Raw genomic sequence first — 15333 nt, forward strand, 5'->3', positions numbered from 1 at the left:
AATAGCCTGGTACAGCAGCCTAATCAAATATTTCTTCTAGTTTCAGAGTAAAATCTGAAACAAAGTTTGTGTGAACTCTGTTCAAAGATATCTAAATAAATGAAAATTATTTCTTTCTTGGTGAGGGTATAGGTGGACTGGTACATTTGTGTGCCAAGCCTGAAATTACTTTATTTGAAATTATTTCACTTGACTGCTCAGCATTTCACAGCTAAGTGGCCCGATGCTGAGCCAAAGTAAGAACGTGCAATTCCAGTTGTTGTTTACTACTCAACGTCATTCAGGGACAAGATGTAGCATCCAGACATTTAACAAAGACAGATTACATGTGTGATCCATAATCTTCTTTTCCATATCACTGCACTCATTGTTTTGAAGGGGCATGTATTTTACCACCTGAAGTACAAAATGGCAGATAATGAAAACAAATAAGGAAACCAAGAGGTGCAGGACACTGATTTCTTGATCCAAGGGATAAAAATTTGAATTCCATAATGTATGGAGAACCAGACTCTTCACCACAGGACATGGAAAACAAGACATATATGATTAACAAAAGGAGTTGCAAAACCCTATAATGGAAATATGCACTGAGAGGCTTTGCAGGAGGGAAATGTTCCTCCCATTCACATGCCTTAGGATCAAGACATCATCCGGAAATGGCACTACCACCTGCATTCTGAAAGAGTACAGTACATTGCACCACCACTGGTTCTATTATATTGCTGGATGTGGACACCAGGCTCTGCCAGTGATGTCTGTCTTTGCACCAGGCACAAGGATTCACAAATTTTCTGCCAGAGATTTACTACTATAGGAATCAAAGTTTGCCTTAGAGCTGGATGCAGGTTGTTGCTAGCAGTGGAATTTGATTTCTGCCTGAAAACAAAGACCATACTTCTTTCCTGAAGTTAGTTTATTTGATGGTATGGGTGGCAAGTTTTTCTCTCATTCGAAATAAAATAAAATTCACTACACCAAAAAAAAAAAAGGAAATAAAAAGTTTCACTTTACAAGTTCAGCTGTATCAAAATGAGGGCCTCTCTGGATGGCCCATTTATTGAACACTAGTCCTGATTTGTTTGCACTATTTTACCAAAGGGGAGACTATGTCTGGTCTTTAGTAAGCATTTATCCTGATTTGTTTTACAATGCAGTTATATGACACAGAACATTCATTCAGCATTCATCCTGATTTGCTTGTGGGTTGTTTACACACCCATTAGTTATTTGTTCATTCCACACTTTTCACTCCCCAAGCCACAAAAAGTCCAATATTTCTATTTTAAGTAGAAATGGGCCAATGGCCGCAATAAATAAATCTATCTATCTATCTATCCAATATTTCTATTTTAAGTAGCTTTGTTGCCTAAGAGCAGTGGCAGAGTGCTCTAATCCTAGTCACGCAAACCTAAAGTTCTGATATACACTTGAATCCTTCCTGCACAGTAGCAACAGTCTGGAGGCACCCTGATTCTCATGTAATGGAATGGTCCCAGAGAAATCAGCTCATAGGAAAGAGACCAACTGACGCCATGCACATCTCCAAGTCACATCCCTATGGTCCTTCTTTCTCCTTTCATTGTGGGTACTGAATACTGGCTATGGACAGGATCTCATTTATGCTTTCCCCATCATGGCCAAAATGGAGAGTCAAGCCTCTGGTTATGTCTGGAGCGGACTGGTCTTTAAGGAACCCCTTTATTATCACTTTATGTTCAGGGTTCTCTGGGTCTATACCTCTGGGTCTTTGTTTGTTGGTTTGTTTGTTTTTTATTTTATTTTTTCTATTTGTTTGTTATAAATCTGGAAAATTAATTTTTAAAAAATGGGGGGGGGGACCAATATTTAGGCTCCAGAACCCTTGCTCAGTGTTATGATACCACTGTGGTTTGTTCTGGAGGTCCTGGGCAGTAAGGAAGGTTGCATCATCTGGCTTATCCAGTTGCTACACCTAACAAGCCCCAACTATTTGGAAGGTTATATTAGACTGGAGTGGTGCATATGACGCCAGAGCAGATTGCAAGCTCTTGACTCAAGCAGAAAATTATCAGTACTGAGGACAGCTCCTAGGGAGAAGATCTCCAGAACAGAACAAGAGAGCAGAGCAGGTTTGAAAACTGCCTCAAACCTCAGCCATCAGATGAGAAGTGGATTTCTTAAAAGGACTTTGAGTCACTCCTTAAATATTATTGTTCTCTTAGTGGCCTTGTTTGCACACAAATGAAGTTGTTTATATCCTCTTCCTCCCAAAAGCAGTAAGGTAGCAAAGGGAAGACCAGCCTAGTTCCACTGTCAGGGAACTGCCATCGGAACTAGAGGAGGAGGCGAGGCTCCACAGCGATGCTGGAGAGGGGCCAAGCAGGGAGAGAGGCAGGTCTCCAGCTGGGGAAGAAAATCAGCGCAACACCAGGGATAGAGGGGGTCGATGGGGGAAGCAGAGAGGAGGTTCCAGGACTCTTCGCAGGAGACCAGCGAGGAGAGCACAGGTCCTCCGCTGCCCACACCCACCCTATGCAGAAGACTTCCACGCAGGGAAAGTAGGCGGCGACTTGGCGTCAAAGAACTTTTTTGCTGGAAGAGGTTCAAGAAACGCCCACTGACGGATTCTGTTAGCGACTGAACAGCTACGGAGTGGATGGCTGTCCAGACAGAAATGGTTTAACCAGGCAACCAAGCCCAGAGCGGCGGTAACTTATGCACGAACAACCCGTAAAGCCATTACATTCCACCCATTGAAGAAGGGGTTGCAGGGAGCTAGCATTCCTGCTCCTTTCTGAAAAGTAACTACTCCCAGTTACCTTGGGCCTGTTGATGAGAAGAGGAAGCATGTTCTGGCCTCTGGAACCAGCCTGGAGTTTAAGAGCTGTCAGAATGTTACATCACATACAGTCCAGAGAAAAGACCAGCAAGTTAAGATGAGAGTAGCCACACTTGGATGCAAATGTTTATCACTTATTGCTTCATTCTGGCATTGAAAAACTGATATCGCTCCTATACCTCTTTCCTCTACTCTCTTTCCATTGTTTGCTTAGGAAGTTAGTCTGTAATCCTCATAGCAAAGCAAGTGTTTTATTTTCTCATATACAGAGCACCCATTAGCAACTCTACATACTGAATCTTAATTTTTTGGTCAGGAATTTTTAAAACAAAAATCTATATAGCCAGAGAGCATGACCTGTTTATCTCCAGACTGGGTTTCATATTGCCTAAAGGGTTTCTGACCCTATGTCCTCTGCATCTGTGTCATTACCTGGGAAGAGGGATGGAACACAGAAAGATGCCTTCTAAGAGGTCAGACTATTTGTCCAGCCAGTAGAGTAGACTCTGATCTGCAGTGGCTCCACAAGGTCTCAGGCAACGGTTTCCATGTCACCCACCTTCAAAGATCCTTTTAAGTAGAGATGTTGTGCTGGAATATGGGAAGCTGTACATTCACAGAATCATAGGGTTGAAAGAGACTCCATGGGTTCTCTAGTCCAACCTCCTGCAATGCAGGAATCTCAGCTAAAGAGATGGCATCCAACCTCTGCTTTAAAAACCTCCAAGGAAGGAGAGTCTACCACCTCCGAGGAAGACTGTTCCACTGTTGAACAGCTCCTACTGTCAGAAAGTTCTTCCTGATCTTTAGTCGGAATCTCCTTCCTTGTAACTTGAAGCCATTGATTCAAATCCTCCCCTCCAGAGCAGGAGAAAACAAGCATGTTCCCTCTTCCTCTTCCCTTGAGCTATTTGAAGATGGCTATCATATCTCCTCTCAGACTCATCTTTTCCAGGCTAAACAAACCCAATTCCCTCAGCCATTCCTCAAAAGGCTTGGTTTCCAGACAATTTATCACCTTGGTTACCCCCTCTGCACATGTACTCGTACCACTGAACGGCATTCCGTCTCCACCAGTTTGATGCCTCAGTCACTGACTCGGATCAGGGCACTAATAAGACATTTTAAAATTCAGAATTATTTCTTTTTTATATAATATATTTATTAAGGTTTTAGGAATTTATATAAAATAGAAAAAACAGAACAAAAAACAAGAACAATAAAAATACATACATAAATAGGAGGATGAATGACACCTTATTTAGAGATGAAGAAGTGTACAAAAAGGCCCAAAAAACTTTGAGAGACTATTTTGAAATAAACATGAACACCAATGTGGAAAAAAGAGTAATCTGGGACGCAAGTAAAGCTGTTATGCGAGGATTTCTGATACAACAAAATGCAATAAAAAAGAGAAGCCAAAATGAGAAAAAAGACAAGATTTTGGAGAAGATAAAAGAAGGGGAAAGGAAATTAAGATCAAAACCAAAGTCCAAAGAGATTTTGAGAGAAATCAAATTGTACCAAACACAATATATGGAATTGATGAATCAAGAAATAGAATGGAAAATTAAACAAATGAGACAAAAGACATTTGAATCAGCAGACAAATGTGGTAAACTATTGGCTTGGCAAATGAGGAAAAGACAAAAATTAAATACGGTTACAAATTTAGAAGTGGAAGGAAAGAACATATATAAGCCAAATGAGATTAGAAATTGCTTCCAGAAATATTTCAAACAATTATACACACAAGGGCCGCAGAAAGAGATGGACATAGACAAATTTCTCAAGACTTATGGATTACAAAAAATTTCTTATGAAAGTAAAATAGGTTTGAATCAGAAAATAACTGAACAGGAAATAGAAGGTGCCATTCAAAATATGCAACTGGGCAAGTCCCCGGGACCGGACGGGCTTACTTCCAGATACTATAAAATGTTGAAGGAGTGGCTACTACAACCTATGAAGGAAGTTTGTAATGAAATTTTGGAGGGGAAAAGGGCACCAGAAACGTGGAAAGAAGCTTATATTACACTTATACCGAAGACTGAGACTGAAAAGAACCAACTTAAGAACTACCGCCCTATCTCGTTACTAAATGTGGATTACAAAATCTTTGCTGATATTTTGGCTAAGAGACTGAAAAAAGTTTTGATGGAGGAGATTCATAGGGACCAAGCGGGCTTTCTCCCGAGAAGACAGATGTCAGATAATGTAAGGAATATAATAGACATTTTGGAAAAGCTAGAAGTGAACATAAATACTAAAATTCAGAATTATTTCTCCTGTGGATGACATGCTGGGGGTGTGCCATCAGGCACCTGGCCTCTATCCAGCTGAGTTGCTGCAGCATTCTGGAAGGGAGAGGGAGAAAGGCACGGCAGCAGTGAGGTTGTCCAGAGGACTGCATTGGCTCTGCTGGTGCATTTGCACTGTGCCAGCCTCTTGGCTGCTACGCTCTTTCCCTTATCTGTCCTGGTACGCTGCACAGATTCAGCTGGATAGAGGTCAGGAGAGCAGCACAACCCCACCACACCATCCACTGCTGCTGCAATGTCCCCAGTGTGGAAGGACATGTGGATCCAGAATTGGCCTCCACAGTCACTTACGGACTCATTGTTAAAACCATGTTCATGGAAGACAATCTTACTCAGCTACGTGTGATCACCAAATAAGAAGAAGATTTCCAAGAAATGGCATCAGTGTAAATGGTCAGTGAACTGCTCCCTGTACAATTCTAACCCCATCAAATTCTGAGCAGTTAGAACTGCATTTTGTGCTTGTTAAGAGATGAACTATTTTTGAAAGCCCAGGAGTTTTAAAGATTTGAAAAAGCAAATCTCAATAGCATTCACTGTTTCTAATTAAACCTGCACAACAATTTGCTGAAAATTTCCAATGCCTAGAATCAAGAGATACCAAGATAGTTCCTATTGTTAGAGTAACAGGGAAAAACCTGAAACATATTAGAATCTGCTTTACTATTCTTCTTCTTTCAGTTCAGCCAGAAAAGAAGCTGGTTTGGACGGGGGTGGGAAGAAGGGAGATAAATGCCAACTCTCAAGAAAAGTGGCTAACATTTAAGAGCTTATTCATTTTGAAAATGCATGGAGTTTGCAAGTATAAAATACAAAATCATGTAAAATCCCCCCCTTTTTAACATATAAGTACATAGAGTGGTACCTCGGGTTACAGACGCTTCAGGTTACAGATGCTTCAGGTTACAGACTTCGCTAATGCAGAAATAGTACCTCAGGTTAAGAACTTTGCTTCAGGATGAGAAGAAAAATCGTGTGGCAGTAGTGCGGCAGCAGCAGCGGGAGGCCCCATTAGCTAAAGTGGAACCTCAGGTTAAGAACAGTTTCAAGTTAAGAATGGACCTCCAGAACAAATTAAGTTCTTAACCCGAGGTACCACTGTACAAGAACAAGCATCACACTCAACAACTTTCTTCCATGATTGTGGATCAAAGGCAGGCGCTCACAGATACGGTCATCAGATCACCAGTGGCAACAAGGAATGTCATGCTGGTATGGGTCCTAAAAGGAAAACTTCTTTATATTTCACCCCACAAGTAGCAAAGTATTTTCACAGTGAGGCAAAGTGTGCTGCCAATTCATAATGGCACCATCCTATGTGTTACCAGCGTCCTCATGGGCTCCAGGAGAGGGGTTGCTATAAACACCCCCTGCCCCCCTGCCCATGGCTCCTCTCCATTCTGAGAGCAGAAAACACAACAGAGACATGGAGGTTTTGTTTCTGCAGGGAAGGTTGTGAGAAGGTCAGCCTGGCTACTGGGAACAATGGTTGGCTATCAACATCAATGTGTTTTGGACTCTATTATCAAAAGGAACAGATGTGCTGATCATGGACAGGTTACAGACTCTCCTGGTGTTGATGTCATCTATTAACAGAAAATAAGAGTGGAAAGGGGAGAGAGAGGGAGAGAGGGAGAGGGAGGGAGGGAGAGAGCACAAACTACTGCACAGATCTGTGCATGGGAAGCAGAATACTTAACAAGGCAATGGTCCATATACCGTCTCTGTTTTCAGTTCATAGAGTCCTTTCTACATTGTCAGTACATTTGATATGAGACATTGCTGTCATATGCATTGTGAGGTTGGGGGTGGGGTTTATCCATGAAAATCTTTTAATAAAAACTATTTTTTAAAAAATTGAAAGGCCAACGGTCCTGGTTGAAGAGTTCTCTTGTACCTTCCTTCTTTAATAGCTATATGGGAGCAAGAAGTTGAGAAGGACAAATACTGCTGGCTGGATTCAGCTACCCTGAAGTGCCAGAGGAATCCAGAGCAAGGACTCCTGCTTGCTCAACAGGGTCCCCCCCCCTCCCTGCACTCACCCCCACACCTCACCCAAATCTTCTCCGAGGAGAACCCCCAGCACAGAATGCAGGGGAAAGAGAGGGGCGAGAACTCCATCTGGCGTGCATAAATGCTTAAGCTGATGGAACAATCTTATTAGTGTGACGTTGAATTCCACCCTGTGTTTCAAGAAACCCTCATTCAGAATAACATGTTAGAGGAGAGACTGCTGTTCAGAGGCATCCCTTGGCCTTTTATTGGGCTCTGCTGCAGGGGCCAGATATAGAAGAAGACAGGGTTATTATGTGTTTAACAGTAGTATAGAATACAGTGGGTGCTGCAACTTTTCTTAACTATGCATCTTCCAAAATGCCAGAGCCCCGTGCGCTTTAGGCTTTGCATAGCACTGCTATCTCCTAGCTCCCTCTCTTTCAATGTTACTGTTAAGACTCTAAACCTAAGAAGAAACCATATAGCATTTCTCATTGCATCGATTTGCCTTTAGGAAGGCCATGTGGATGTAGTTACTAGGGGTCTTAATAGACACAATAACAACATGAGTCAACAGCGTATAGTGCCCCAATCAAGAGAAGTCATAGTCCCACTCTATACTGCCTTGGGCAGACTACATTTGGAGTCCCATGTCCAGATTAAAGGAGGATACTGACAAGCTGAAACATATGCAGAAGAGGATACTCCATCAGGCCAGGCCTTCTTCCACCTGCCTTGCCCCCCCCCTGGCCCAGGCACAGCTTCTTTATGAGGAAGAACAGTGAGGGGAGATACTCCACCAGGCAAGGCCTCCTTCCACCTGCCTTGCCCCACCCTCCAGTCTCAGCTTCTCATTTTGTATTGTATTATGTTGTGCACTGTAGTTTGCTGTTGTTTTATTGATTGGAGTTTAGAAATTACTTATTGTGACTGGTAAGTGTGGATTTCTTTTTAATTTTGAAATGCTGATATTTAATATTATTCTGTATTATTTTAATGAAAGTTGAATGTTATTTTATTTGCATATTGTATATTGTATTATGCATATTGTCTTATTTATATGATGTTAGCCGCTCTGAGCCCAGCTTTGCCAGGGAGGCCGGGATACAAATAAAATTATTATTATTACCAAGATGATCAAGGATCTGGAAACCAAGCCTTATGAGGAAGGGTTAAGGGAACTGGGTATGTAAAGAGGAGACTGAGGGGAGATATGATAGCCATCTTCTAATATCTAAAAGGCTGTCACATGGAGCAAGCTTGTTTCCCCTGCTCCAGAGGCTATGACATGAAGCAATGGATTCAAGTTACAAGAAATGAGATTCTGACCAGGAAGAACTTTCGGATGGTAAGAGCTGTTCGACAGTGGAACAGTCTCCCACAAGAGGTGGTGGACTCTTTTTAAAAGCAGCGGTTGGGTGGCCATCTGTTATGCATGATCTAGTTGAGATTCCCGCATTGCAGGGGGCTGGACAAGATGACCCTCAGGTCCCTCCCAACTCTACAATTGTATGATTCTATGGGTAAGAATCTTTCTATTATAGCAGTCACATGACAGAAGTAGCAGCATCCGGCCAGTGATGGGCACTTTCCTTTCTTTGAGCAATGCCACTGGGACTAGGCTGTGCCATATTATTCCAACTGAGATGGGGTGGGTGGGTGGGTGGCCTGCCAAGCTGCTGCCTCCAATTCAACTGAGCACCATTCATTTTCTAGCTCATTTGTATAACTAGAAAGTCCTATTTGATACTACTACTGACATACATAGCTTTTTCAGTTTTGAGATGTATTTGCAAGGATATAAATACATTCTCACATATCTGCTTTGTCTTCATTGAGAATTCAACATCACCAGGACAGGATATAAATTTATATCCAAACCTTTTTTTAAAAAATCCCAATTGGCCTTACAAGTAATGAAACAAAGAGGTGATAATTTGCAGTGTAAAAGCAGCTGCTCCATTGAGATCAGATGATTATTTCTGGGTTGAAGTGAACGGCTGACTAGAGAGTGTGTATCAACACTCACAGCCATTACTTAGTGCTGGGGCACGGTTGTTGTAACCTCAGGCTAAACTGACAACCAGCAATAGATCTAATTGACAGGATGGCTCTTTTCAGCTAATGGTTTGTTAAAATTGATGGACCTCGGCCTGGCCTCAATTACAGATATCAGCATTTTCAGAAAAAAACAGGGTACAGATGTCAGCAAAATATTTTTATTTTTTTTAAAGTGTGGGATCACAGCCTTCACTCTAACAAAGCAGATTTGAATTGTGAGCTTTTCAACTATTTTGCCATATTCTGTGCTCCTTACATACAGCAGAAATACTTGTCAGTTTGCTTTTTTTGGTACAGAAAGTAAAATGTAGAGATCTATTCTATTTAATTCAAGATGGTTCTGGAAGCTTCTCTGTGTGATACAAGCTGGAAGTTTCTAGCTGACAAGCAACCTTCTCTTCTGCCTAGAAGCAAACAGAAGGTTCCTGATGTTTGGGTTGTTCCTTCAGAGAAGCTGAACAGCTGGTTCAAACTGGTTCTGTTATGTTATGTATCTTCTTTCCTGAATGGCGAGGTTTTTTGGGTGGTTTCCTTGCTGGGACAGCATGGCATGAATTTTAGCTTATTTTTATAATTTTATTGTTCATCTTTTAATAATGTTTTATGGTATTTTGTGTAAAGGCATGGACCTCACAAATCTAATAATAAACTTGAAACTTGAAATTCTGTTATGTCTTTCTGTCAAGGTCATACTGACTATAATAATAAGGCCAGAAGCAGCCTGAGTTTCATTTTCTGTCTCACTTTCCTTCTGGTGTGGTGTTCTGTACATAGTATGTTTAGCGTTAAGGTTTTAGTCCTCATTAAGCTCATTTGTCTTCAGTAGTAAAACTCTGCTGGATGAAGCTAATTGCCTCTGCTCTGTTTTTTGGAAATCCTGCAATGTGTTTATGTTTTTATTCTGCTAACTCTATGTTGGGGTCTGCTCTGGATCAATATGAGCAGAATCCGTGTCAGTACTAAAATGTTCATCCCTACTTCTAGGTGGTGATGTCCTGATTGTGAAATGCCCTCCTACTGGCACCACAAATAGGCAAACACCTTTCTGTTTTTACTGAACAATGACGGGACGTTAGCTGCCACTGCCGTTGGAAACCAAGGAAGACTCCATGACTGCTTTTATGGCTGATGTTTGGTGCTTTGTTTTTATCTGTTTTCAACTGCTTCTTGTTTTCAACCACATTGTAACCCGTTTCGGGATCATTTGATTAAATACAGATTTAGTGAACACATTTCTGAAAGTCTTCTTAGTCTCTTCCACAGAAAGATCATGGCCTAGATCACAGTTATTCTGAAAGTATTTCCTACACACACACCAAATTAGGGAAGTTTTTAAATGACTGATGTTTTAATGTATTTTTAATATTTTGTTGGAAGCCGCCCACTGTGGCTGGGGTAGAGATAAATTATTATTATTATTACCACCTTGCTTGCATGGAGCTAGAACAGGTAAAATGGCAGTGTACTGTAACTCATTTCATCTTCACAATTGCCTTCAATCTGTCCCCACAGAGAGTACCCACAGAAAGTAACAGGGGTAATAAAAAATGAGTTTTTAAAAAAGTAAGTAACAGGGATTGTGTGGTTGATTAACATATTCCGCTTTAAATTGTTCAGTGAATAGAATCAATCAAAGGCAGAGATTAGGTCCAGTTTAAATGTGTTATGGGGGAGGGGAATATTCTGGGTTTTTAAAATGTGCTTAGCATCAAAACTGAAACACAAACTGTTTTTGTGGCCAACATTGTGAATAAATCATTCAAGGGTCCAGCTTCCTTTATACTAGACCGTTGGCATCTTCCTCATTTTGTAATTCCTACTGTGCTCCCTACTATAAGTTTCACGGCTTTCTGCAAGTAAGCCTCTAATTAGTAGGCGAGCTTAATGTTACTCTCAGATTTCTGGTGGAGCTGTTGGTAATATTGTTCAATGCTGCAATATCAACATGTGTGTTGGCACTTCTGAACTTTCAAAGCCTGCCCGCAGGCATCCACAGCGGAAGCCTTTAAAATTGATCTGGTTTAGTGAAAACCAGTTCCCTGAGCCTACAGCCGCCTCCCCCACTTCTGCTGCCCCCTGACAGCTTACAATTAAAGACTTTATCTTCTATTTCTTTCAGCTTTTAAATTCATTAATCCCAGACACTAAATCGATGGTTTACAATGCAACATTATTCAATCCTCTGAATGCCAGTTTTGTTAAGTTTCACTTTCAGAAGGGCAGAACAACTTGATTTTTTTGTACTTTTTAAAAAAAAGTATTCACAGTGACAATGACAGAAATTCTTCAAGGCAGAATCAAAAATTGTTCTATTCTGTTATAGCTATCGTCCCATTGATCCCCATCCTCTCAACGCTTCTATGTTTCCCTTGCTCTGAAGATATAACTTTTATTCCCTGGAGGGAAAAAGCAGAAGCAAGAAGAAGGATATGCATAAACAAGCCTTAATGACCCCTATGATTCCCTTGAGCAAAGTCCATCAATATATAGCGTGAAATGTTATTTTTTGGATTCCTAATTAAGGTTGTGACCAGCCTTTAAAATTCATTACACTCATCATTGAAGCCAAATCTTAATACCTCACCATCAAGTCCCCCAGGAAGCCGTGCACTTGGCTTTACAACCTAATAAATCCATTTTCAATTTAAGTGCATTTGCCACTAGAGCTTTGGATGCTTTATATACTGGACTGTTTTCGCTGAAATAAAACTTAAGCCAGCATTTCCTACACAATGCAAATGACGGCAAGGGGTGTGTAGGGCATCAAGATATAGAATTGAGATGTTAAAGTAGGTGGCAGAGGTTCAGTGCTTCTCTCATTCAGGAGAACAACAAACTAATATCTAAATTACCTGTAAGCAACAACAAAAATAAACTGTGGCGTTTATTGCATAGCTAAGCATTATTTGCACCAATGCTGACTTTAGTCACAAGGTCCACATTTAATGGACAACACAGGGAGGAAATACCTTAATTCATGGTTATCCTTTACCACAGTTGCTCTTTGACCACCCTAAAAAATATGGGTGTTTTTCTCAACCCCCAGAAAGACAAGGTCAGTGCTACAGCATCTGCTTTGCATATATTTAGTTTCAGGCCGGACTCCTAACATCTAAAAGTAAAGGACTTAGGCGGCTGCACTGAGGCCAGTCTCTGGAGAACTATTACTGATAGTGTCACAGCTCAGTGACTTTTTGTGTGCAGAAGGTCTCAGTGCAGCTCCCGGCAGCTCCAGCCAAGGCTGGGAAAGGCTCCTGCCTTAAAGTGGGACAAAACTGTTGCTAATCAGTGCAGACACTACTAGAAAGATGAACAAATATGCTTCTAATTTTCTGTGCTGGGCTCGAGGGCCCCACAGTGGCCCATGCAGCCCAATCAACCAATGTACTTGTTAGTTTCTGTCTGTGTTGATTGCTATATCATTTTATGCCAACATAGGCTTATAAGCAGCTTACCAAGGATAAACATCCACAGTTAAAATACACAATAAAACAATTCAATTAAACCATTAAAATATAAACATTCAGAATTAAAATGAACAATGAAACAATCCCATTAATATGGCACAGCAATTAAAAGAGAGAACCTCAGGTGGAGAGATGAAAGGAATGCCTCAGTCTGATGATCCCAGAAAGGGGGCTGTTCATTAGCTAGCATGTCTGGTCACGGTTGCAACACTAAGTTTGAGCATGACAGTTGTGCCCCTCAAGTATCCTATTTTAAGACTTTGTGATTGCAGGGGGTCATGACAAATCAAATGAATAATTTCTGCATGCCTTTGCTAGAGTATAATGGAATGACAGTGTTTCAAAGGGAGGGAGGCAAGGCATAGAGAACTACAGTAAAAAAAAAATGAAGGTTATTTGGACTCTTTATCTACTATCCTTTAACAATACTTTCTAGGCAAAGCTGTTAAAAGATCTGCAGTTTGAAGCTGTATGGAAACAATGGTATTAGGATATATCTCACTGCACCTCAGAGCACCAACACCTGATCCTCTCCTGAAACTCGTGGTGGGAAGTCTTTTCAATCTACTTTTTAAATGGAAACAACAATTGCGTACATCCAGTCTTCCTGTTCGTCTGTTCTTTGGCCAACAGCAATCCTGGGGGGCAGGCGCAGCCAGCCTATCTTGGGACCAAGCACCTCCCACCTGGCCCAGCCAGATTGGCCAGGATTCAAAAAAGGCCAGTGGTAGGAAAGCCTGCCAATCCCCAGCTGCCAGCCTGGAAATCCCCCACGACCAGTCGCCTAGGCCCCCGGCACTGCTCCCACAGGAGGGAGCCCACCATGGGTAAGCCACGATTATTCACATGCAAAGAATATAGTGATAGAGCTCAAAGGATGACAATACCAGGACATGAATTAAATTCCCAAAAAGAAATTGTGTGAGTGTATACTTTATAGACTATTCCATAAGAAGCATGGTATGTCTCGTTGCAAGCGGAACTGAAAAATTCTATTCATGGTCTTAGAATTGGCCATTTGCAATGTTCCGTTCTTAGTAAGCATGCTCTGCGCCAGTCTTTAAAGGCCACACAATATTCTTCTAGAACACTATGTGAATTTCAATAGCTGACATAGATTTGATCATATTTTTCATATAATTCACACACATGGTCAGAAACAAACCACGGCTTACCACAAATGAGCAACATACACTTGTGCACACTGGTTTAGCTCTCTGAGAGCACTGCTCTCTTGTTGTGTTTTGGGTATCTTCTCCCTGGGAGTTGCCCTCACTGGCTTAGCTTTATGTGTGAACCAACACTTGTGGTTTGTTTCTTGCAAGGCGCAAGCTGCCAACAAGCCAATAACAAACCTTGGCTTATGGTCATCATTTGGTTGGAGAGAAGCAAATCACAAGTGCTGGTTCACACATAAAGCTAATCCAGGCTACAGTTTGTGTCCTCCCAGCTGAGCAAAGGGAGAAGCAGGGATGCAGGCAGGGATCAAGGCGGGCGCAAATGAGCCACGTGCACCAGCATGCTGCTTGTTCATGTGAAACCATAGTTTATTTCAGATTATGGCTTACTGCGATGTGCCAACTAAGACATTATGAACTCTGCCAACACACTTCCAAGTTTGTTCTCTATTCAGTCCACCAGCAAATGGTTTCTTCTAGTTTCTTGCATTCACATTTGTGCTTGCAATGAAGTTCAATCATTTAAAAAATAAAAACAAATGGTTAAATGGAAGTGCTTTGTATTATTTATTACCTTTTGAATATACTAGTAGTCTCTCCTTCACTGGAGGTATTTAACAAAAGCCTAGAAAGCCATCTGTCAGGGATGCTGCCATTGCGTCACACACTGTAGAACTTGCATTGAGCTGCAGGTTACAATAGAATTCTTCTATTCTATGTTTTTATTCTATTCTTCCTCCAAAAAATTCAGAGCAGGATACATTACTCTTCTCCCACCTCTACCCTGTGCAACACAGACACCTCATTTTATCCTCACAACAACCCTGGGAAGAGAGTTAGGATGATAAAGCCTAAGGGACCCTGGTTAACCCAGGGACTTCCCTGGTTGAGTGAGGACTTTATGTTGTGAACCATCCTAAGATCAAAGGATGAAAAGCAATATACAAATTTAATAAATAATAATAAGAAGAATTTGAACCTGAGTCTCAAAATCCTAGTCTGACACTCCAACTCACACTGGGTCTTTATTCCAAATTCCAAATTGAAGCAATGGTTTGTGTAGTTGATTGGCAGAAGCTTTCTGGAATCATTCCAAGTCCTACAAGGCAGTGTTTTCAACTGGAGACATCAAAGACTGACCTCAGACTTAGGCCACATACATTGCAAGGATATATTTTACATTTGCACTATAGTCTTCTATTGCTGGCCATGAGGAAGAGAGTATTTACACTTATCAGAAGAAGAAGAAGAAGAAGAAGAAGAAGAAGAAGAAGAAGAAGAAGAAGAAGAAGAAGAAGAAGAAGAAGAAGAATCTTTCTTTGCATCAGCCACTAGCCATAGTAATAAAATAAAATGTACTGAAGATAGAGGTAAAATCTACATATACAAAATACATTGTGGAGGTTTACATCAATAATCAAATAATAGATCTTATTCTAATTAATAATAATAATAATAAATAATAATAAATAATAAATAATAAATAATAG

The 15333-nt window shown here is 41.0% G+C and overlaps 1 protein-coding gene across 4 annotated transcripts in view; it reads right to left on the bottom strand.

Annotated features, from left to right (window-relative positions):
- The window catches only part of ERBB4 (erb-b2 receptor tyrosine kinase 4), a 799874-nt gene that overhangs the window by 471775 nt on the left and 312766 nt on the right, over positions 1 to 15333 (bottom strand). The gene's annotated exons all lie outside the window — the stretch shown is intronic.

This window comes from Podarcis filfolensis (genome assembly GCF_964270895.1).
Source record: "Podarcis filfolensis genome assembly, chromosome: 1".
NCBI lineage: Eukaryota > Metazoa > Chordata > Lepidosauria > Squamata > Lacertidae > Podarcis > Podarcis filfolensis.